A 24,056-nucleotide genomic window follows, 5' to 3' on the forward strand; every position below is an offset into this window, starting at 1 on the left:
AAAGGGTACAATATCCACATAACTTTGGGTTGGGTAATGTAAGGAAAATGGAAGTATCTGAGTAAAAGCAGTGATTACAGTTAGGAAAATTAGAACAAATGCTCATGTCTTCTAATCAGAACATGGGCAACAGAGTGCCTGAAAAACATTTCATTGTGAGGATTACATCTGTTACACAAAGGCTCATCTCTTACACCTGAATTTAAGCAATTTTTTTTCACCCTGTCAAGGTAGTGACAAATATATTAAATCTGTCTGTCTTCTATGACTGCAAACCCCAATCTTAGATTTTGCCTTGGGCACAGCAATAAAAAATAAACTCAATTGTTAAGCACAGGGTTTATTTTCTGCAGATGGAAAGAGGAAGGAAAAAGGATGCAGGACCTTTTGTAGGATTGAAGTTTGTCTCTAAACTACTGGATTAAATTGATCTAAATTGCTGTAAAAACATTCAAATTTTTAAGAAACTAGGATGATTCCTATAACAGTATTGGCATTTGTGTTAATTGTTATGTATTAATTTAGAAAAAGAGTTGCATCTTATTAAATAAAAATGACGCAACAATAAAGCTTTTGTGCAATCCACGCTAACACTGAGTATTTTGTTCAAAGCTACAAGCAAAGGACAAGACAATGTTTATCAAAGTCTGTTCTGTGGACTCAGTAGTTTTCTGAGTTTGTCTCATGAAAACTTAAATGTCATTCGAAAATGCTGACAACTCACTAAATATGTTCCCATCATATTTGATGAGACTGCACTGGGGATCTTTCAGGTGATTTCCTATTTATATTGGATCGTATGTTAAATAAACAACTGCTGTATTTTTCACAAAGAAGTTATACTTTTATTAACAGGACAAGAAGCAGTAACTGTCTTGAAACATTACCTAGGCTATGGAATACTTTGAAAGTTTAGCTTAGGACTGTTTTCCATGGCCCACAACTCTGAAATATATAAAACGCATCTTGCATTTATGGATTAGTTCTGAAATGGATAGGATTAAGTGTCATAGTTTCTGAGATGAATTAACACTTGATAAATATTTGAGTTAGTGTTTCAAAATCATTCAATTTTTTTGTATGAGTAAGATACGTATTTTATTCAAAGTTTACTTAAGCAAAAGTTGCAAAGATATTCTACCAGGTGTTGTTGGATTTTTACTGTTGGCTTGCTGAAATAGATTTGCTTGTATGATCTTTGTAATATAAATGTTTCCAATAGCTATATTACAAGAAAAATATGTTTTCCATACCCAAACTGGACAATATCAGCAGATATTAGCCATTTCTCAATGTGACAGCTAGCAAATTTATTCACCACATAGCAACTGAATCAGCAAGAGGTCTTTCTATTTTACATGCAAATTTGAAACTAATTAGTATGTGATAGAATAGCTGATCTAGAACATGCGTGGAGCAATCATAAATTCATTCTGTCTATAATGTTGAAAGATAAATAAAAACAGACTGGTAAAAAAAGTCATGGGTTTCAATAGGAGATATTTCCCACATAAAGCTCAGCAAAATGTTAGTAAAACCAACAGGTCTGAAGACTTAATGGATGAAAACAGAGAGAAGACTTGATATCACTTTGGGGAGGGTGATGAATTTGAAGAATGATGAGCTTCACCTACTGACATGACTACCTATTTTAAGAGAGATATCAAGAAAATGCCAAGAGCAAAAAGAACAGGAAAGTACAGAAAAATTTTAAATGCTTCCTACAAGGTCAAGAATTAAATATCAAGAAATAAAAAATCAAACTGAATAATACACTGCAAAAGTTACTAAAACAAACAATAAAATAAGTCTTCGAAACCAAAAATGAAAATACTGAAAAGAAGATGTACCCTATACAGTTACTGCCTTTGTGTCATTAACTAAATAAATACCTTGGGTTTTAATAAGAATGTTGCAGCTCTACTATAGTGGCAAAAGCCAGATGAATAACAAGAATGACATAATAAACTCACGATTATTAGAACCAAGATGGGAACAATACACGTAAGTCTTAGTGCTCTCAAAGTGCTTGTCTCTTATACCTGCTTTCTCTCTGTCCCTGAATGCGAAAGGAGCCAACATCCAGAATTACAAGTCCAGCAGCAGCTCTCTGTCAATTCAACAGTGAATAATAGTACAGCTGGAGAAAAACAAATACAATGCATCAAGGGAGGGTGAAGGAGAGAAATCTATCAAGACAAGCTTTAAGTCCGCTCATAGTTATTTTCCTTTACTTTTGTGGAAGAACTTCAGTTCTGGGCAGATATAAAATAAACCAACCTAAAGGATTTTTAATTTAAGTTATTCTAATTGTATTTGATATGATCTAGGAATGAGTATGTCTCATCTGAGTGAGAGTAATTTGTCGAGTTTCCTGAATCACCTATGACTGCATAAATCCCTGGATTGATATTAAAGACATAAACCACTACAGTAATCTAATCTGACCTATACCCATACAATCTCTTCACTAGTTTCTTCATTGAACCAGTGACTTCTCTTTGACCAATTATGTAGATTTTTAAACACATTCCCTTGACTGGAAAACTCTTACTGATAAAACATGTCATCATATACCAAATATAAGTGTTGTATTACATATATGTAACCCTAGCTTTCTACCCATCAAATTGTTCCATTGTTTATGGAGATCCATTCCAATTAGAAAGCTGCAAATGATACGGTAACACCTCTGTTAGGACTTTGAGAATGCCAGAATCACAGAATGTTTCATTTAAGAACTAGGTGAAAGCAATACTTGGAACTATCTATTGATAGCATGGAAATTATTTGGCAACAGAACTGAAATCAATTTTTATCCATGTGCAAATGCAGCACAAAGCAGTTACTGTCTTGTCCTTCCCTAAATGTTGTCAAACACTTTACTCTTTCAAATCTAAATTCTGTGAAACCAAAAGCTGTGAAACTTCAGAAAGGCAAGCTAATGTTTAGACTGAATAAACACTTTCAAGATAATTTTTTTTTTGCTTTGTCCAAGCAGGGGAAAAAAAAAAAGGTTAAAAGTTAAGATCAGTTTCCTGTGGGGAAGCTGATGAAATGTTTCATTATCTGTGCAGGGAGGCAGTCAGCTTCAAGGAAATGTCACTAACTTAGCATGATACTCTTAAACTAAGCATCATCTCACCCAACAAAACCACAGGAATGCATTATAAGAGAGGTCTGTGAAGTAAAATTAAAAAATCTGAGGTAAATTTCTAAGGAGGGTATTTTCTTTTCCCTCCCTGACTTATAATTAGAGCCCTGCATGGAACAGATAGGTCAACTTGGTAAATGAGAGAACCTTATTACTTTGTGGCATCAAATAGAGAGAAAAAGACTGAATATTTTAATTTTTAACAAAGAGAGTGTACATACATGTTAGGCATTTTCAACAGGTAGAAGATGACTTAGTCTTTTCTGCCACTATTTATTCTCTCACTTCACATTTTGATAGTGGCATTGAACAGAAACAAGGCTGTTAAACAATCAATTGAACATTTGTTTCCCACTTCACATAGATATCCCAGGAGGAGGGATGTTGTCCAGCAAACACCAGTCTTATATGTAAATAAGACAGAGGATATCTACTCCCTTTCCTTCTCCTCTTTCCCCCTATGGGAGCCTGAAAAGGGCATTTCTCAGTCCAGACTCCTTTTCTTTTTCCTCATCTACTTCTCAGTCAAGCATATAGACTTCCAATTAGAGAACTGGAACAATAATCCCTTCTTTCTGTTGGATAACTTTGAAATTCTTCATAAATACTATTACTTCTCAAGCTAAATTCTAATTTATTCTAACTAGATAGAATTCTTAACTTCATTCATCATATTTTACAGAATTTGATATTTAAAAAAAGCCCTTCCAAGGGAGCTCACAATGAGTGAGTGACAAAATGGCTTGCACTTCTGTGACATTAAGCAGGTCTGAGTAAACCAGTCTCTCTATAGTACCTTTATCAAGGCTTCTTGTTGATTGATAGCAGGAAACTGCATAGTTTCTGCTTCCTTGTGTATACACAGGATGCCAAACATATCTCCTTAAGAACATCCGCAGTCTTTTCTCAAGATAGTTTTGAAGCTGGGCCAAAAGCGCTGCCATGTAGATTCTTCTGCTTTAACAGGTAGCCTGATACACTGTGCCAGGCATATATCTAGGTTATCTGCTCTGCAGATAACCAAAAAGGCAGCTAATTGCTAGGGCAGAGTGAATCCACTACTCCACTAACACTTTCTCTTTCCTCCACTACATCCACTACAGGCAGTAAGAGGTGTGGATTTAGAGGGGTTTGGTGGGGGTTTTTTGTTGGTTTGGTTTTTCTTGGTGTGTGTTTGTTGGTCTTTTTCCCAGAAAAGGAAAATAGGGAGGAAATAAAGAAACAACCCCCCAAGCTTTAAAAAAGGAAACTAGAAATTACTAATGCTTTTTCTGATTACACTGACACTTAAAATCCTGAGGATTTTGAAAATATGATGCAAAATGTAGCTAGCACTGTGCAAAATCAGGAGGTACATCACTGTCACTACCATTACCAGTTTAGGTAGCATCTTAAAAAGCGTTCTAAGCATGTGCTTCAAAAAGGAAACTGATTTGACTATTTTATCTGCAAACCCTTTCATTTGCTTTATGATGAAGATTTAAGTGAAACTTCAGTTTGCAAAAACACTTCGGAACAAGAAGTTGGCACCATCACCTGTCCATAGATCTTAGATGGTGAATAGACCCTATATGAAAAAAAAGTTTCCATGCACACAAGGGCAGGGGAGATGGAACAATTAGCTGGTTGCTATAGTAATAGAGATAGAATTAGGACATCCCACTCACATGAAAAGTTTATCTTAGATTTTGGTTAAGTATTCCTAACATAACACTTTTTCTTGTCTTTGAAAATCCTAAATTCTCAGTTTTGCTGTGATTACAGTGAACATGCATTTAGATTTTCCACAGAATTCAGGTATCAACAGACAAAAAGCTTCAACATCGCTAGGATAAAACTAATTGGGCATCTCTACACCATAAAATAGGAGCATTGACAAAGAAGAATAGAAAATTCAAGACAGAGCTATCTCACTGCTGTATCCATTGAAACAGCACTCTAAAAGTTTGACTGAAATAATAATAATTTACATAAGACTACTGTCTGTCTTGAATACCTTTTTCTCCCAAACACCAATGGATTTGTCGACTCATATGAGCTAACTGGCAATTTCCTTGGGAAATTTGGCAAAGCTACTTGGAAAAGGACACATAAAGCTGGACAGAGCACAGAGGCACTAGGGGTTTGCTTTAAATTATTGGCTTAGTGTTTGCAATGAGGAAAATCATATGATATACCTACATGGATGAAAAACCAGTTCTGAGCTCTGCTGAGTTGTGTCTGGATCAACACTGTCTTAGATACGATCAGATATGATCACTGTGTGGAAGAGCTCAGGACCGTCCACATAGACTATCCCAGGCTTCTGTTCTTATCAGTAAAAGGGGGACAGTACTTTACACCTTCACAGAGACACCTGAAGATAATTAGGTTTAATAATTGACTCTGCCACTTGCTCACCATTCTCTAGTCATTCTGCCTATCCTAGTTCCAGATTCCCCCAGTGGCAAAGGAGCAGCTGGTTTTGCTCCTGAAATGATAACTAAATGTCTCATAGAAACTTCAGCTGGAAACTACAGTCCTGAGATTTCACATAGAATGCAACCAGGTTTATTCGGCTTCTGCAGCCTTTTTCGGGACTGATTTCCAGATAACATATACACTGGTTTGTGTTGCAAAAGTCATAAAAATGATCACCAGGTAAACAGGAAACTCTTTTGAAAATTTAGGTTCTAACTTAGTTTGTCATTTTATAAATTGGTAATAATTGTGCTTATGTGAATCCTTGGGATGGAAGTTTCCCTAGGAATATAAGGTATTATTAATAGCAATTGCACTTTTATTGATAGCATGATACTTCACCTGTCAAAAGTGGATTAATGCTGTTGAAGTAAATTCAATACTATTCAAATATACATACAAGATACCTCAGGCTCCTTTTCCTTCTATGTTTTTTTTACTCATTGCATCATTGCTATTTTTCTAGCTTTTGCTGAGATGAAACTGAGGGTATTGAACACTTCAGAAAATAAACTAACACATACATTTCTTCTACCATGGCATTATTCCCTAGCCATTGCTGAGAACTGTTATTCATCTTTGGAAAGTAAACACCAAATGAAATTACTAGTTTTTTTCTGGTACTGAGTGACATACATAATCATTCATCTAAATATGGACCAGATGGGACATACCCTAGAGCAATAATAAGAGACAAAGCAAAAAATGATTTTTTAACTTTCTTTTCTTTTCTTTACTTCTTATGGGCTGTATAATGGCAATCTGAACACTGAGGTCAATGTCAATATATTCCTCTGTTCATCGGGGACTTGTGTCATTGTTAGAAAATTTAACTATGACACTTGATTTTTTTAAATAAGATCAAAATATATTTATGTAAATATTAATTATCCATTCATAAATAATCTGAAGATTGTCTCTTGTAAAAGCTGAAGGAGACAAATATGATCATCAAATGCATGCTATAATCTTCTGCACAGAAGTAGTCTTCCTTATTAGTATCAGAAAGCATGCAAAACTGAAATATTTGTAAAAGTTGGTCTGCAAATATTTCTGATTGTAAGGACATATAATTTCTTAATGAACTTAAAATTTCTCTGGTTAAAGTTAGTTCTCAAAAAATTTTTTTTAATTATCAATTATTAAAAGTAAAGAAACAAATTCATATTGTTATAATTATTTTATCTGTATGTATATTAAATGGAGAAAAAAATAGAAGAGCTATTTAAATTTAAGAGCTCTGTTCTCAGAGAGACACAATTGACATTGGAAGAGGTGAAAAGAAAAGCACTGGAGTAATTTTTTCTCAGACTATACTGACAAGTAAGCTAGGTACTCCCAGAGCAGGAAAGCACTGAAAGCAGTGATGTAGAAATGTTTCCTCTCTATTGAAGTGTTCCCACAACTGAGGTAATTCACAGAGGTCAATTATATTAGCATTCAACTCCTTCCAATAAAGAGACCAGCATTAACAGACTGATGTGAAGCTTAGGATGTATCCTCCATGTATAACTGCAAATTTTCCCCAGTCAACTACCCTGAGCTCTGGGTGGAGTCTTAAGGGTAAGAGGTGGATAAACATAGATTTCAATATCAGAATATGGGTTGTGAAAGCCTACCTTCTAACTAAATCCTACTTTAGCCACCCATGTCCTTTTACGGCCTTGCATATATTAGACAATTAGAACAATTAATTAGATAACTTGCATTTTCTAACTACTGTAAAACAATTCAGATTTTGGGTGACTAATTTCAGAATACCAAGTATACAGTGCTTACTATGGACTATTTGTCAGGTTTCCCAGAGTCCAACCATTTCACAACTATTTTTTGGGGAAAAAAAAAGACAGATGGAATTTCTAAGTTTGATGCATAAAAGTATGTTTTTCGCCTCTATCGATTCCATCTTATTTCATATGAATAGTCATGCTTTCTAATTAAAACATGTGACAACTCCTATAGTGTTCTTATATGTGCCAATATGTCTTAGACCTAGACGATTCAAAATTGAAAAAGTATTCATAACATTAACCTTTACCTATCATCTTTTTTGTTACTGTAGGCAAAAAAAATATTTTTTGAAAAAAAGTGTTTAGTACAGAAAGGACGTAATTGCACATCTTCTTTTGCTAATAAATGACTAATCGGTCATTCATTCATTCACTTCATATTAATTGTTAAAAGATTAATTATTATGAACTAACGTATTATTAATATCCACATTATATGTGTATCCATGGAAATTCCATTGCAATATGGCGATTAACTAATGCACCATTATTTCAGAGTTAATTATTGTAGCATTAGAAGTAACTATGAAGAAAGGGTTCAGGGAATTTTTCCTATTATTTTTCTTTTACAATAATTTTATATTTTATCATATTAAAAAATTAATCCAGGGAGAGAAATGCAGGAATCTGAAGCTATTTCATTTTATTTCCCTAATTTCTTTCATTTTCAGCTTGCATTAATGATTGTTTTTAATGGCACATATCACAGTCCAATCATTCTACTAAGAAGTAACAGCTGTCTACTATGAGAATTAGTAGTTCTCAACATCTACAAGGTTGTAATGAAGAACATAAGAAAAATCCAAATTCTATTATTATTTTAAATATATTTAAATTATATTATTATATTAAAATTCTGTTATTGTATTAAAAAAAGGAAAAATACCAACAATTTCTGAGTTCCATATATACAACAAATAAATAAATCTGTGTAGTGAACAGTCATCTTTATTATTTTTTTTCCCTAGCCCTGGTTAAGAAACCAAATCTGTGGTATTCATGATGTATGCTTTTTTCCTTTTTTTGCTTTGAATTTCAAAGATATTTAGCTATTCAGTATTCAATTTGTGTCTGTGTATATATATCTACATGCACGCACATACATATACACAGGTTCTTAAGGTTTTGGAAATAGCACTGTTTAATTTACAACTTCAACAATAATTCCAGTTAGAATTTTAGTTATGGACAACTATGCTAGCTTTTAAATACCTGAATCATTTGAATGAATTTTCACTTGCGAGAATGCAACTATTAAAAAAAAAGTAATTGTGTAGTCAGTGATAAGAAGAATCTATTAAATTGTTAGGCCTATTTAAAACACAAGATATTGGATGACATTTTTATTTTTTAATATATTAAGATTCTAATGCTTGTATTTTGTGTCATCACACCACTGCAGGATCACCACCTTAGTCCCTGGTAGTTTTTTGCCTTCATTTTGAACTACCTCTCTAAATAAATCCAGTTGATCTGTGGTCTGAGACAGTCTTCCCCTTTAAAATTTCATTTGTTCTCAGAGGAGTTTGAAGAGCAACCTTTTGCAAAAAGAGACCTCTGAAAAGAAAAAAGATAAGCAGTAGTTCAAACTGATGTTAATCAGACTGTTTTTACCCTATTCCAGAATACCCTTAGATCACAATCTGAGATCAATGAGTTTACCTTTGTTTAGGTACTTCCCTAAATCTCTCATTCATCTTTACAGAAAAATGAAAAAAAACGAATCTTAACTTTCACATCAAAATAAACTGTCATACTAATACTTCAGTGAAATTTCCTTAATTTTATTACATGTCTTTGAAATCAGCTGTGTTTAAGACAGTAGGATTTCTTGCAGCTCTTCCCTTGATATCAGGAGGCTCGTGGGTTTCAGATTGCGACTGTTGGGAAGAAGAAAAGAAACGTGATTGGAACAGCCAAGATTAAAACGTTCACAAAGATGTTACAAGTGTAAATAAATTATGGAAGATCATGTGGGAAACATTCCCATACTCAATTATCAAACACGGTATAGAAAACTTGTTAGACAAAGTATCTATATCAAACATTACGTTAACCAACTTTTGGAGAAAAAAAAAATTCACTCTCCATCTGACAGTTGTGATGATACTGATCAGTAACCAAGACTGCAGACTGCTGGCTGATGCTGAAGTTAAATGCGTATGACAGAAATAGCAGCAGTGATGGATGGCTTTGGATCTGCTGAACTGACAAAATGCTACAATGCTTAGGATGCTTTGTTGTCAGTGAAAACAGGCAACATAGGGACATGATATTTGCAGTCTTTACATGACATAATATAAAATGATGGTCAGCACTGAACCTTGACTACTTGACATTAACAGTGTTAATTTATATGTAAGAATCTGCCTACCACAGCTGTGATGCAGGTCATTTGTTGAAATATCAACATGGAGTACAAACTAACATATGGAAGTTGAAGCTGATGCAGCTACAAAGACATACGAAAGCTTTTGCACTGATGCCCAAGAACAGTGGGGCTTATTTGTGTCATCTTTTTCTAGATCTCCTTTTAAAAGCAGGTGTTTATCAGGAAACTATCTCACATGAATATTCTGGGAGCACTCAAATCTCTGTTGTGATTCCTTTTTTCTACCTTCACATAACTTACAGGAAATAAAAAGCAAAAAAAAATCAAACAAATAGGTAGGCCAATGGTTCATAGAATATCATTACATGTGTGGTTGCTTTCCTAAACCAAGTCCATTTCTGTCCATCCTTTCTTAGTGTTTTCATTGCATCAGCATCCATAGTTTCTCACCAAACTTTTTTTTTTCCATTCTGGTCTGTTTGTGCTTTATGCTCTTTTCTTTCAGTTAAAGCAGTCTCCTTCAAACAAAATCCATCACACCAGTTTAGGAATTAATATGATTATTGCCTCCGTTTGTGGGTCATAACCCTTTTCCTTTTTTTGTCCATCTATTACTAAGACTGAAAGTCCTTTGGAGAAGATTCACTTGTTATTTTGTACAATGTCCAGCACATGCTGTTCCAATTTTTATCCAATCCTCTGGTAACATCATAGTAAATATTATCAAAATGGATACGATAAAGTACCAGGGTAGATTAAAGGCCAAAACTACATTACTTGCTTCTTTTTAGGTATGACCTTAATGCCAGCTCTGAGCTGACTCAGATGTACTTTCTGAAGGAATATTCAGGTTTGCACTGGCCTTCAGAGGCCTGTGCTTACCCTATACAAAGGGACGCACCCTGTGCGATTTCCAGCAAATCCCTCTTGTGGAGCAGTGGTTGAGAGGGTGATTTGGCATCTGCACATTATTTGTTGTTCTAATATACTACCTCTGTTCTGTAGAATAGGATTCACCTACATGGCTTTAGCTGTATAAGAGTTAAATGTCAAGAACTGCATCCTCTGCAGTAAACAGAAAGAGACAGACATGTCCAGAAGATGATTCAATCCTTCTCACTTAGGCATCTACTTTAGAATGCAATAAATTGCTTCTGGAGACATCTGGCTCACTCTTTAAAACCAAAAACCTATTTGATTGAAAATCACTGTATGGAATTCTATTCTACTTTTATTTTCTACCCGGCAGCCAAATTTTTTTCCTCATTCCTGCATCAGTATGACAGAAGTGCATTAAATTAGACTTATATTTCTATTTTTTAATAATTTCTCTGAATATTTGTATTATCCTTAAATTTCAGTGGTTAATCTGATACAAAGTCATATTTGTGTGAGGGGAAAGTATTTGTACTTTCCAGTAAATCTTGATTTTGCTCAGTTTTTTTTTATTGCCTGGAAAAATAATCATGTTTTTGTTAAATATCTGTAAAATTTGATCTTATACACACCTAGCAGTGTTTTTAAAATTGGGTGGAGACAGAGTATACTTTTAAATTAAACTTATCTGACTTTTATTAGTGATCCATTTTCTCGTTCCCAGACTTCAGAGTGGGAAGCATCATCCTTTTCAGCCACCCCAATGCTGATTAAAATTAGCAAGAAGCAGTTCTGACCTATTGATTGCAAAAAGAAAATAAATTAAGAGATATACTGTTCACTAGGTGTTAGGACTGGTAGTATTGGTAATACAAGTGAGGAAATTAATTTTTAAGTTTAAAACCCAGCTTTTGAAAGAAAAATAAAGACAAAAGTTCAGACAGTAAAGCAGTAGGGACTACAGATCATTCCATTAAGTATTAGATAGAAAAAGGAGGCAAAAGAAGAGAAAGGGAGAACACTAATAGAAAAACCAATAGCAAAACAGATCCAATGTGCCTGCATTGATTTTTGTGATTACTGTTTATTAAAATGCAGTGGATACAGATTATCTTTCTTTCAAATGCTCTCTATTTATTATTGCTTCATTTGCCTTGAAATGATAACTGCAGGCACTTAAATAAATGGATTCCAACATTGTCTATTTTCATTCTACCATCCTTGTCTCTGATAAGTACCCCCATAGAAATGGTATTTTGAAACTTCTTTTAGCAGTATTTCTCTGCTTATCATAAGGTCTTTCTTTGTATTTCTTCTGCATGTACTGTCTACATTTTCTCTCTTGTTCTAGCAGTTAGAGAATATTTTCTAGTACAAAAAAATTGCTGTACTTTTGGAAAAAAGTTTATTATGATTTCATTGTATAATTTATATTTTTAAGGAAGGCACTCTAAGATAGGGCAGAATCATTAGCTCTGCCACAAAATTCCTAGAGGACATTTTACGCAAGTCCACCTAGGTTATAACCATCTAAGTAAATTAAAGGTTACCAGGTATGTTTCTGGTACACACATTACTCTAAGAAAACCCTGGGTGTTCTTTTCTGTGCAGGGCCTTTATTAGACAGGAATAGTTATGTGATGCTACTGAGCAGTTTGCCCTCTTTCTTTTCAAACGAGGACAGGAAAAATACACAGAATCCACAATGGAAGAAGGAACGCAGTTATGATGCAGATCTTCTTCTGAATGCTCTTTCTGCTTATTAGTACATGCCATGTCCTATTCTGTGCACCTTGCCTAAAGCAATGCCAGTCTTACTGAATTGCAGGCTCTTTAATGATTCTGCCTTACTCTGCTTCCTACATAAAAGAAGTCATATGGGCTTGGGCCTTTTTCCTATATATTTTCAGCAGTTCAGGGTACCCTTATCAATGATGTTGAAAACTCAAATGTTTGGTTCACAGGACAGTAGAATTAGATCAATATTGCTAAATAAAACAAGACAAAGGACCAATACCTGTCCCTGCAGGTGAACAGAGTGTGGAGTCTTGTAACTATGGCACTCAGGATAAGCAAATGTGTTGTGTCCACGCCATGGAGCACTCTATTGTGGAGTTTGTCTGTACCTGGTGTGGTGCTTAGGTCTGACACTAGTACATGTGTTTTGTATGTCTTGACAGCTTAAGCTGTTTTAAACAATGGAAGAACTTTGCTGCAGCTCAACAAATCAGCTCGCATTCCCACAGCAGAAAACCGAAGAAACTGTGTTGCATTTTGTAGGATGGGGCATGAGGGCCTTGCTGAGGGTGCAAAGTCTCCCAGGATAAAGCTGAAGAACATCTGTGGCTGGAGAGAGCCCTATATGAGATAGACATCCTGGATTGTATTTTGAGAGGCATCCCTAAGATTACGTATTCATTGATCTGTGCTTGGGTATTATTTTGAGGGAAAATAGTTAGAGCAGCCCAGAATAGAGTCAGTGAGTGACCCAACAGCTAAACAATGAAGGCACAGAGAAAACTGCCATTATTCAAGTTTTGTCCTAGAGTTGTTTTATTTGGGAAAGTGACCATACATCTCAGATCGCAAGTGTAGGGTCAGGCATGGGACCAAGGCACTTTATTTTGCCAAAAATGTTTCAATGAAGGTCTGCATTTGAACTCCAAAATCCGGCTGAGGAGAAAGATGAAGTTTATTCACCTGTCAACATGAACCCAGGTCTGTTTCTGTTCTGTGACTGAGGTTGGTGGTGCTGATCATGCAGAGATCTCTACTCTCTTCTATCAGCCCTTGCAGCAATGCTACATCATTAATGTAGCCAGGTCCTTCCCAGAAGGTCTGACATCATGTAAAACATTGGCTGCTGAGATGTGTAAGATACCTGTAGTTATTCTTAGAGCAAAGGTGATCTTGCCACATCTGAATTACAGGATGCTTGGATGAGCAACACAGACGTGTAGAATACAGGTCTCAGGGTATGTCATGCCTTTAATATGGAAAGAAGGACAATTCCCTCTCACATATGACTGAGAAGAGCAAAAAGCGGCATTGTACAAAGTCTGATGTGTATTTGTCATCTGCACTGACTGCATTAGGCCTATGCTCCCTTATATAGCTTCCAGGAAACAGTAGAGAAACATGCCACAGGAAAGTATTTCTTTGAATTAACAAAATTCTGTTTTGCTTTATGGTTTTGGGGGACTATTTTTTTTGTTCCAAGAAAAATCCAGACAACCTATTCCACCCAAGTACTTCTGTACTGAGGCAAAAAAGATCAGCAAAAGAAAGGAAACAACCATTGACTCACAAAGGTCACTGTATTTAACATAGCTTTTTCTCCTTTTTGTGATTCTAGGATTTTTGCCCTTTAAAATTATTTATTTGTTTGCACTCACTTTCAGAAATTAAATGTTTTAGTTACAATTGGCTGCCCTTTTAAACAAGAAAAATCTTTTCTACAACTACCAATTGCTTGGGTCTTCTTTTTCTAAAACCAAGTAATTTGTGTTTTGCCACACCCAAACCTACTTTTGTGAGAAGCACTTTAAAACAAAGCCCACAACATGGATCTGAAAAGCTTTTCATGGTGTATGGTGTAAGAAGATCCAATAGTATGCAAACACCTGAACCTCATTTTGAAGATCTCAGAGGTCATTTTAATGGATGCACAATTAAGGTATTTTTATGAGTTTGATTACATCTCTCTTGCGTATATTTTTGAGAACTGAAAAGGGGGATCATAAAATATTGCTTCAAAGATAATTCTCTTGCAATTCTGGGAATGTCATCATAGCATGTACAACAAATCAGTAATGGAGAAGAAGAAAAATGACAGCATAATTAACTTGAATATATTAATTTAAAACTCAGTTTATGAGTTCTTCAACCACATAGTTGAATAGCCAAAAAGAAAGAATTAATTCTTATCTAATCTTTATCAGTATTTTTCCTGTGTTTGTCTTTCTATGTGTAAGTTCCTTGGGGCAGGGAATGTTTGTGTATTGTCTAGCATTGTAATAATTTAGTCTGGATTTACAGCATTTGGGTAATGTCTTAAAACAAAAATAATAAACACAGTCCTACTTTGATGTAGATACACAGAGACCACTGCTATTTGGCAAAGTTTTTCCAACTTGGGTTGGCTACAATCTTCCCCTAGTTTCACTAATGTCACAAAATGGGAACAAGTGTGGGAATGGCAATGAGAAAGCTTTGACAATTTGTGTATATAATATTAAGTACCTGTAGTATCCATTGAAGGACTCAAATATTCAATGCATGGTATGGCAAAACACTCTATGTTACCTAATCCAGAGGGAGCAAGGAATTAACAAGAGTTTAATTTCCTACTCTGCTTCCCTCAGGTAAATGAAAGAAGAGCCTGATCATAGGCAGAAGACATGTTTCAGAATTAGTGTTCTGCTGTCAGCTATCATACAATGGGTTTTTCCCTAAAATAAAAATGCATTTTCTATGTATATTCTGATTAATAATGACTTCTGAACTATAGCCTTGAATGAGTGAGAAGATCTCAAGAGTATTTCTTTGTTTTCCCTTTAAGTCATTGCACCACTTACATATACAAGCATCAAAATCTGTCATTTTTCATTTTGAGAACAATGTTGAGAATGGAAAATGTATCTAAGTAGCTCAGTTTTCTCAGCACTGATTGCTCCTTCCTTCCTGGTTGTAATGAGGATTGCTTTTGATGATTATTTGGATGGCGTTTTGCTATTGCCAAGGCACTGGCATGAACACTTTCATGCTTTCATGAACTCCTTTTTTTTTTTGGGTCGTTGACAGCAGGATTACACTGATTAAATGTATCTGTTCAAAGTAGGTCAGATGAATCCTGCCCTAAATGTGGATAAATTTTAACTGTAAGTACAAGGGATCCTGGGGTGACTGTTCACACTGAAATAAAATCATATAAATCCCAACTTTCCTGTCTTTTGAAGAAGTGAAGAATCTCCAATGAATTTTCCCAATTTACTCCAGCATAGTAATTTCTTATGAAATCATTCTTCTCCATTAAAAGCAAAACAGATTCACAGTGTGTTGCAATTTATGCCTTAAAAGCAGTAACTACATTGAAGTATTGTGAGAACATTGCATAACCTCATGGGAAGACAGCACATGGTCATTAGCTACTCTCCCACCTCCCCTAATATTACTGACTGACGGGTTTTTCATATGGACAGAAGTCTTAGAGAACACAAGTGACCCTGAAATTAGCTCAGTTGATCAGAGCATAGTGCTAATGACTCCAAGGTTGTGGGTTTCATCCCATTAAAGGCCATTTACTTAAATGTTATACTCAATGATGTTTATGAGTCCCTTCCAACTCAGAATATTCTGTGATCTTGAGTTATCATGCACTTTTGCTTCATTTCTAAATTATATCTTTCAAAATGTTATTACGAAATTCAAAGGCATTGCTATAGTTTCCAGGAAACATTCTTGTCCCTAAAACGCAGAACAAAACCGAAAGTGAAACAACAGGACATTTCTTTGTTGCAAATTTCGGTCTGAGTTGTAGTCTTGTGCTCCAAGAGACCTTTTATCTTCTCACCTGCTCAGTACATACTGAGTACCTAGTATACTGATTAGGACCCCATGTAAAAGGCAGAAGTAATTCTGGGATCTGCCTCAAATAATACCTGTGTATTTTACATTAAAAGTCTACTTCCTTTATTTATCTGGAAATGTCTTCACTCAACAGAAATTAAGACTTCAAGAAATTAGTTTTTAGTCTTGTTCTTTGGGAATCAATGGAAGGTTTGAAGCCCAAACTGGAGTTAAAAGTTGAAGCAATGTGTTTTAAGTCCTTGTTTACATACCAGAGGAACTTTAGCATAAAAAAGAGTCTTCATTAGGTGTAAGAGGACAGAATTTATCCACTGTAACAAAAAATATTTAAAAAAAATGTAAACTCCTATCTAACTTCCTGTAGAAATATTCAGTTGTATCACAGTTCTGGGAACTATGTCTTCCAAGATTTGCTTTAGTGCTTGGGCCAGGGAAACAGTTTTGAGTGGACTATAAGGCTAAAATATTCTAGCTATTATAGAGGAGGATTAGACCATCTGAAATTGCAGCAGAATAGCATAATTCAGTGGTCTTAGTCTTACAGAAATCTTTTATACACTAGCTGCTCCATTTGTTTTGTTTACTTACTGGATGCAGGGAATCCATAGTTCTGTGAATTTCTATAAACTTGTACAGACTTCAAAAATCATTTTATTTCTCCTGACATAGTACTTAGAAGTTTAGGATGTTTTGTTTTTGTTGATTGGTTGGAGGGTTTTCTACCTTTTGCCATCATCTGCAGAAACTTAATATTATTAACGTAATATTAAATTAGGATATATCTTCTAAAATGCATAATAATTTTACATATTTATACATTTAAATATTATTTCCTACATTAGAATTATCCTAACACAGGTCTGGTTGGTTTTACTTCAGTTTTATTTGTTCATTACCCCTTTTCTATTGAAAGAATTTCCCATATTTTATACTTCAATTTTGTCCTTTTCAAAAACTGACCAATCGTGTTGGCTTCTGGATGCCAATGGATCTTCAACTTCATCCCAACTTTTTAAACATCAAAACAGTGTGTTTCTGTGGCTGGGTTTTGGTAGCGGGGAGAGGCTACAGGAGTGGTTTCTGTTAGAAGCTGCTAGAAGCTTTCCTCTTCTGGTGGAACCAATCCCAGCCAGCTCCAGGACAGGCTTCCTGCCGCTGTCCAAGCCCGAGCCAATCGGGAGTGATAGTAACACCTCTGTGATAACATATTTAAGAACGGAAGGTATTGCACAAAAAGAATTCCAGCCAGGGAAGAGCGGAGTGAGAACACATGAACAAGAAGGTAGACACCAAGGTCAGTGCAGAAGCAGGGGCAGGAGTTGCTCCAGGAGCCAGAGCTGAGGCCCTGCAGCCCGTGGTGCAGACCATGGTGGAGCAGCTGTGCCCCTGCAGCCCATGAAGGACCATTGGAGTGCAGAGACCCACCTGCAGCCCATGGAGGAACCCATGCTGGAGCAGGTGGATATCTGAAGGAGGTTATGACCCCGTGGAAGGCCCATGATGGAGCAGGGCTGTACTGGGGACCTGCAGCCTGTGGAGAGGGGAGCCCACGCTGGAGCAGGTTTTCCCAGGTAGGACTTCTGGCTCTGTGGGGGACCCACGCTGGTACAACTCATTCATGAAGGACTGCACCCCATGGAGGAGTGACCCACAGGACAGCAGTTTCATGAAGAATTGCCCATGGGATGGACTCACGCCAGAGAGGTCTATCAAGGACTGTCTTCTGTGGGAGGGACCCCACAAGAAGCAGGTGGAAGGACTCCACTCTCTGAGCAGCGGCACAGACAACAGTTGACTGTAACCACATTTCTCGGGCCCCTGCACTGCTGGGGGTGAGGAGGTGGAAGGAAGGAGGGGTGAGGGGAAGATACCCTTAAGATTATTTTACTTCTCACTCTTTTGATCCGATCCTGTTAGTAATAAATTTAATTAATATCCCTGCTCTGAGTCTGTTTTGCCCATGATGGTGATCAGAAAGTGACCTCCCAGTTCTTATCTCAAGTCATGAATCCTTCCTCTTTTTTTTTCTTTTCTCAGTCCAGTTGCAGAGGGGAGGGGAGAGTGGCTTTAGTGGGTACTTGGCGTCCAGCCAGGGTCAACCCACTACAGTCAGGAACACTGGTAAATAAAATACTAACAATATTTCATTTGGCATCCACTTTGAGTCTTGTGGTTGGTGAGTCAATGGAGTTCTGTCTTGTACTTTGATAGTAAGAAATTTAAAGATAAAATAGATGAGGTTAACAAATACTCCATAAAACATAGTAAACAAATTGAACAGCAAAATTTAAAACCCAAATAGAAAAACTGCAACTATGTCAGTGTAAAAAGACTCTATTTGTCATTGTATTTTCACAGGGCAGATTTCAGTTTAAAAGAATTTTACTCTATTCTACCCCTGGAAGTGAATCAAGTTGGTTTTTTCCTTAGATCGTATATAACTGAGCTTTTGTTGTTGTATACTGTATATCATTTATAAAACAGGTGCTCTAAATGATGCTTTTGATATCTTTGCACTGCAAAATTCTATGGAAGAAGAAATATTTTGTCTGCCTCTCACTGGTTTTATGTAAATATCGGCACTGTTTACATATGTACACGATGTGGTCACAAGATCCATTGTAACTGCAAGATTGGGCTGGATTATGAGGTTGTCTGGCAAGTCTCTACTGGTCATGATATTAACTGGAGCAAATTGTTCCACAGAGATAACATTCAAATTACAGTGAGGTCCAAGAAGAGAGATAAAGAAGGAGAAGCTGAAGTGGTCTTGGCAGTCAACGTTCTGGTATCGTGGAAAGGAAAAAACAGAAGATAGATGGGTATTGATAGTGAGGAATTGAAGGAGGTTTTTGAACATCTCAAACTCCGTCAAGACCACAGAAAGGACAATGAATTTCAAATGGCACGCAGCTCCTCCAAGGGATGAGAGTAAACTTCTCATCTTCTTGGGTGACAGAAAAAGCATCAAATTATGACAGAATGGAGAGGCATCGATGTAGTTCAAATCAGCATGTCATTAATGTATAAAAACAATGATCACGAGCATCAAGAAAAGACATTTTTTCAGTTGCTTAAATGCTGAATAGATTTAATGAGCAAGAAGAATTAGAAATTCTCATTGAAAAGAAGAAATATTACACGAGTGAAACAAATGAAATCTAGTGAGATGATTCATATAATTGGAATACTAAAATTACCTGTTAAAACCTGCCTGGGTGGGACAGATTAGATAAGAGGAAGATGCTGTGAAGGAGTTGCTGAAACCTCAGAATCAAAAGATATTGAACAAAAGAGGCACATCTCTGTTCTCTGAAGTCTGTGACTAAGAGGTACAAAAGTATCTGTCTTCTGGGCTTTTCTCTAATGTACGTGAGGGTGGGGGAAGAAAGATCAATGTGGAGAATTTCAATTTGAGAAACTTCTATAAAAGAAATTCAAACACTGAAGCAAGTTGCCAGAAAGCTTGTGAAACCTCCAGCCCCACAGATGTTTAAAACCCAAGTGGGTACGGCCCTGGAAACCTGCACTTGGTGATACTGCTTTAAGCTGGCTGATCGGATGAGATGATCTCCACAGATGCATTCTGACCTTAACTACCACAAGATTCTGTGAAAATCAATGAATTCTAGTGTTCAAAGTTACAAATAATATGATAGAAGAGGTGGGTATGATAGAACACGGAAGCATAAAAAAATCATTACAACTACGTATTTAATATTTTTAAACAATTTAAGAATATAATCTATTAGAATATTAAAATGTTTTCCTTCTACAGGAAAGGCAGAATAACTTTGACTAATTTTAGTAGAATATTGAAAAAAGTGGATAATAGACTATAAAGAATACAAAATAGCCATAGCAAAATGTGGAAATTTATTTCGGGAAACTAAGAAGTCAATTTTATTGTAACAAAAATATTAGTTTATTGCTACATGGAGGTCATAAAATTGTTGAAAGTCATGATAAAAACCCTACAAAACCTGTATTTCCAGTTTCACACCTTTGGAGATGACATGCTAGAAGAGCAAAAACACAAGTTTAGGCACAAAGAATTTCTTTATCACAGTCACTTTATTCACAAAAGAATTCAGGAATCACAAGTCTTCAAAATAAACATTTTTTGAAGAACTATTGTCCATCATTCTGACTTTACATTTCCTGTGAATTTCACTGAAATTCCAGACTAAGATGAGTTGCTTTGACACTTGAATATCCTGCTTCCATGTAACAACAGGCTGAGGTGATCTCAGCCCTCATCTAAGAAACCCTGGCTCCCTGATGCCATAGGAGTTAAATATTTTTCTTACTGCAATCATTCTAATTTACAAAGAATGTACACAGAGGTTCCATTACTCCAAACACAGCACAATTAAACAACAGGAGAGCGTTTCCTTTCTCACAGTTCTATGCCAGCTTTCCAGACAACATCACTCTAAAAGCTCTCCCTGTTTCATTTCTGTCACGACTACACTGCTTTTCCCTGCTTTTATTCCTCTTGTACATTTTTCTGCTTGTTTTCTGACTTCTCTTTTTCGGATGCAGTACTACATGCAAATCAGTTACATCCCCCTGAAATTGTATTCAGTGTAATCACAGGGTGAAAACTTCTACTGTTTCATTAATTATAAAGAGGAGGAGGTTTAATTATTTCCCTGGGTTTCCCCATATGGAAATATTTACCACCTTTGACTTCAAGTAACTCTGTGGTTGCCCATGTGTCAAAAATGCTTGGTTCAAGTATCTTAAATTCACATACATCACAAGATTAATAAGCAGACACTCAATGCATTAAGAACTGGCTAACACTCCACTCTCAGCTGAGGGGCTTTTTTCAGTAAGTGTTGAATGGTTTCAAATATGGGTCATAAGAACTAGGATTTAAAAGACACTATTTAAGGTTCCCATATGCCTTAGTAAATATCAAAACATTGCTGATACCTTACATTGCTGACAGAGATTGGCAGAGTTGTACATAATTATGAAGACCAGGAAGGTATAAAGAAAAATTTGGATTGCTTGGCAGGCTGAACCCATTCAAGTTAAATGCAAAATTATGCATCTAGGTCACATCTAAACAGTAGAAAACTGTATTCTGGAAATCAGTAGCTCAGGAAACAATGAGAGGTGTCATAATATCATCTAACCCTACATGATAGCAAAGAGAACTCTTCTAGGTCTTTGAGGCATAAATAGGTAAGGTGACGTTTAGGTCCAGAAAGATTACTCTTCTGCTAGAATACTGTGTTGAGGTTTGATGTCAGTTTGAGAACACAACTCGTGTTTGCCACTGGGAATGATTCACAAAAAGAATGAAATAGCAAGAGAAGTGGATGATTTTTCATTTATTAGCACCTAGAAAATGAAGACAGAATGATTTTCTGGAAATGTGGTTTATTCAAATGCCAGGTTTCAATAATCAAATTAAAGTCTTAAACTCTATGGTTTGCTGAGTCATTTTTTATTAACTGAGTCACTGAGAATTTCATTTTCAATGTCTGTAAAAAAACCCCATTTATTTTAGACATTTTTAGGTTCAGTCTGGTGCAAAGAGAACAGATGAATGAAAGACTCAGGGATAGGGTGATGTCCATGTTGTGGACATAGAGTCCTGTTCTCATTTTTGTAAATGCTGTGATCTTAGGCAGTAGTATCCCAGCCACTAAGGGGGGGTAGTTTATTCAGTTTAGTTACAGCTCCTAAAGCCTCAGGTGGGAGTTTAGCTGAGTATTCTGTATTCAAGTGGAAAAGGATTATAAAAAATGAAATATAGGCCTGAGTAAAGAAAAAAAAATTGAATTTTTCCTTGATTAGGAGCTGAAGATGTCCTTGACAGCATTGTAAATCACTACTGCCTCACTAGCCAATCCTGCACCTGTGCAAGGAAATAGTAATGATGATATTTTCTTACTCCTCCAGCACCCAACAGGAATGTCAATAGCCTGAAGTACATAATTTCTGGACTGGGATAATTTCTTTCTCTTCTGAGTGCATTGATTTGACTGCATTTGTTTTGCTTGGAATTCTCTGTGCTTTTCTCATTTAAAGAAAAAGAAAACCAACCAACCAACCAAAAAAAAGGATCTTTTATTGATATGCTTTAAGGATCTTTTATTGATATCCTACCCTACTGTTCCTAGATCTGTCCTCTTGCTCTTCTTACCATCAGCCATGATGATACCTATCTCTCTCATTTTTATAAGAATGGGAATTATATTGCTTCCTTTCACTCACAATGAAGCAGAAGCTTCCAAAAAAAAGCTGTAAGACAGAACTAAAAAGTGCAGACACTGTCAAGAAGTAAAAGGAAGATTGACCACCGGCCTAGAAATCAGGTCCCCAGATCCATAGGCAGAAATCTTGGTGGCAAGTCCCTGGTTCCTAAATCTTTTACTGATTCATTCCCCTACTAGGCACCAGGTTATACTTCTCTGTCTCGTGGACTGTATTCACTGGTTTTTGAATTAGCCTGCTTCTTGTTTGCTCTTCTGTGGCATCAAAGCTGTTGTACTTTTGCCTTCTGTGAGCTAGCTTTTCTGGGGAGGCTGAGGGAGCCTTCTCCAAGTTCAATTAGAGCCTGATGAGCAAGATACTGTTCTTGGGAGTGAGGAGTAGGTGTTTAACCTTCTTTCATGGTATGGGCACTGGATGCCAGATATCTGCCTGCTTTAGAAGTACTTCAGGCAAACAGTGGAGAGCAGCATCACTTTCATATATATTGATTTATAAAAATGTAATTGTTGTTTACTAGATCTCCTTTGATCACACTTATGGCTTTGGAAGCTGGGTCCAGTTTTTGGTTTTGGGTAACAGAGCTTGAGTTAGAACTCACAAATCAAGGAGAATGAACTCCATTTGACTTTATATATTAATAAAGCAAATATCTACACCTGAGCGAGATGTGTAGGCTCCCTTTATAGTCAATTAGGGAGACAGATACTTTGAGGGAGAAACTAATTGTACCTATTTGAGACATTCATGTTTGAATGAGATAAATGAATCCCTGAAAAGGAGAGACAGCCCCATGCAGCAGCCCCATGAGGAGTCAGAAACCCTCAGCAGCTAACTAGGTAAGCAGGGGACAGTGCTGAAAGCAAATTGAGACGGATTTAAAGGGCTTCAGGGAGCATGATCCACCTGGAGTGCAACAAATAGAAGGGAGCAAACAGGGACATGGCACACAGGTGAGGGTGAGATAATGGCAGTTTGCACTACAGTTTGCGTAGGCAGGGCGAACAGGAAAGGCTCTAGTTGGTAAGGAAGAGCGAAGAGATCCTTCCAGCCCCAGTCTTATTAGCATATTAATTTAATCTTCCTCAGTTATGGTGTTGACACACCGTAAGGCTCAATCCCCTGTAGCTGTGGAGTCACTCAACCAGCCATGTCAGAGGCCTTCAGCCAGCCAGACCTGCTGACAGCAGACACAGCTCTCCCGGTCACAGGCTGCCAGGAGTGCCTGATGCCTCTTCATGAGGCTGGGACAGACAGTTATTCTGCAGAAGGTGTGCTATGGTTGGAGAGCTGTGTCACCAGGTGAAGGAGCTATGAGAACAAGTGAACAGGCTTCGTAGTGTTTTGAGTGAACAAGCAAGAGAGAGACACTGTTCAGAGACACTACAGCCTCAAAACTCTTGGGAATCTCGAACCTCCATTGTAGTGGAGAAGCAGGTGGACTAGGTAATTAGTCAAAGGACTAATTAGAGAAGCAGGTGCACAGGGTAATTAGTCAAAGGACTGTTGGTCAAAGATCTGTTAAAGACGAAGGCTGAAAGCGGGTCACTCCACGTACCAGGAGGAAGGTTTGTCCTCCTACTCAGAATTTGACAGGTAGGACTGATGCCTTCTACAACAGGTA

Source organism: Pipra filicauda, unplaced genomic scaffold, assembly GCF_003945595.2.
Source record: "Pipra filicauda isolate LSUMZ 115617 unplaced genomic scaffold, ASM394559v2 scaffold39_size4671491_pilon, whole genome shotgun sequence".
Taxonomy (NCBI): domain Eukaryota; kingdom Metazoa; phylum Chordata; class Aves; order Passeriformes; family Pipridae; genus Pipra; species Pipra filicauda.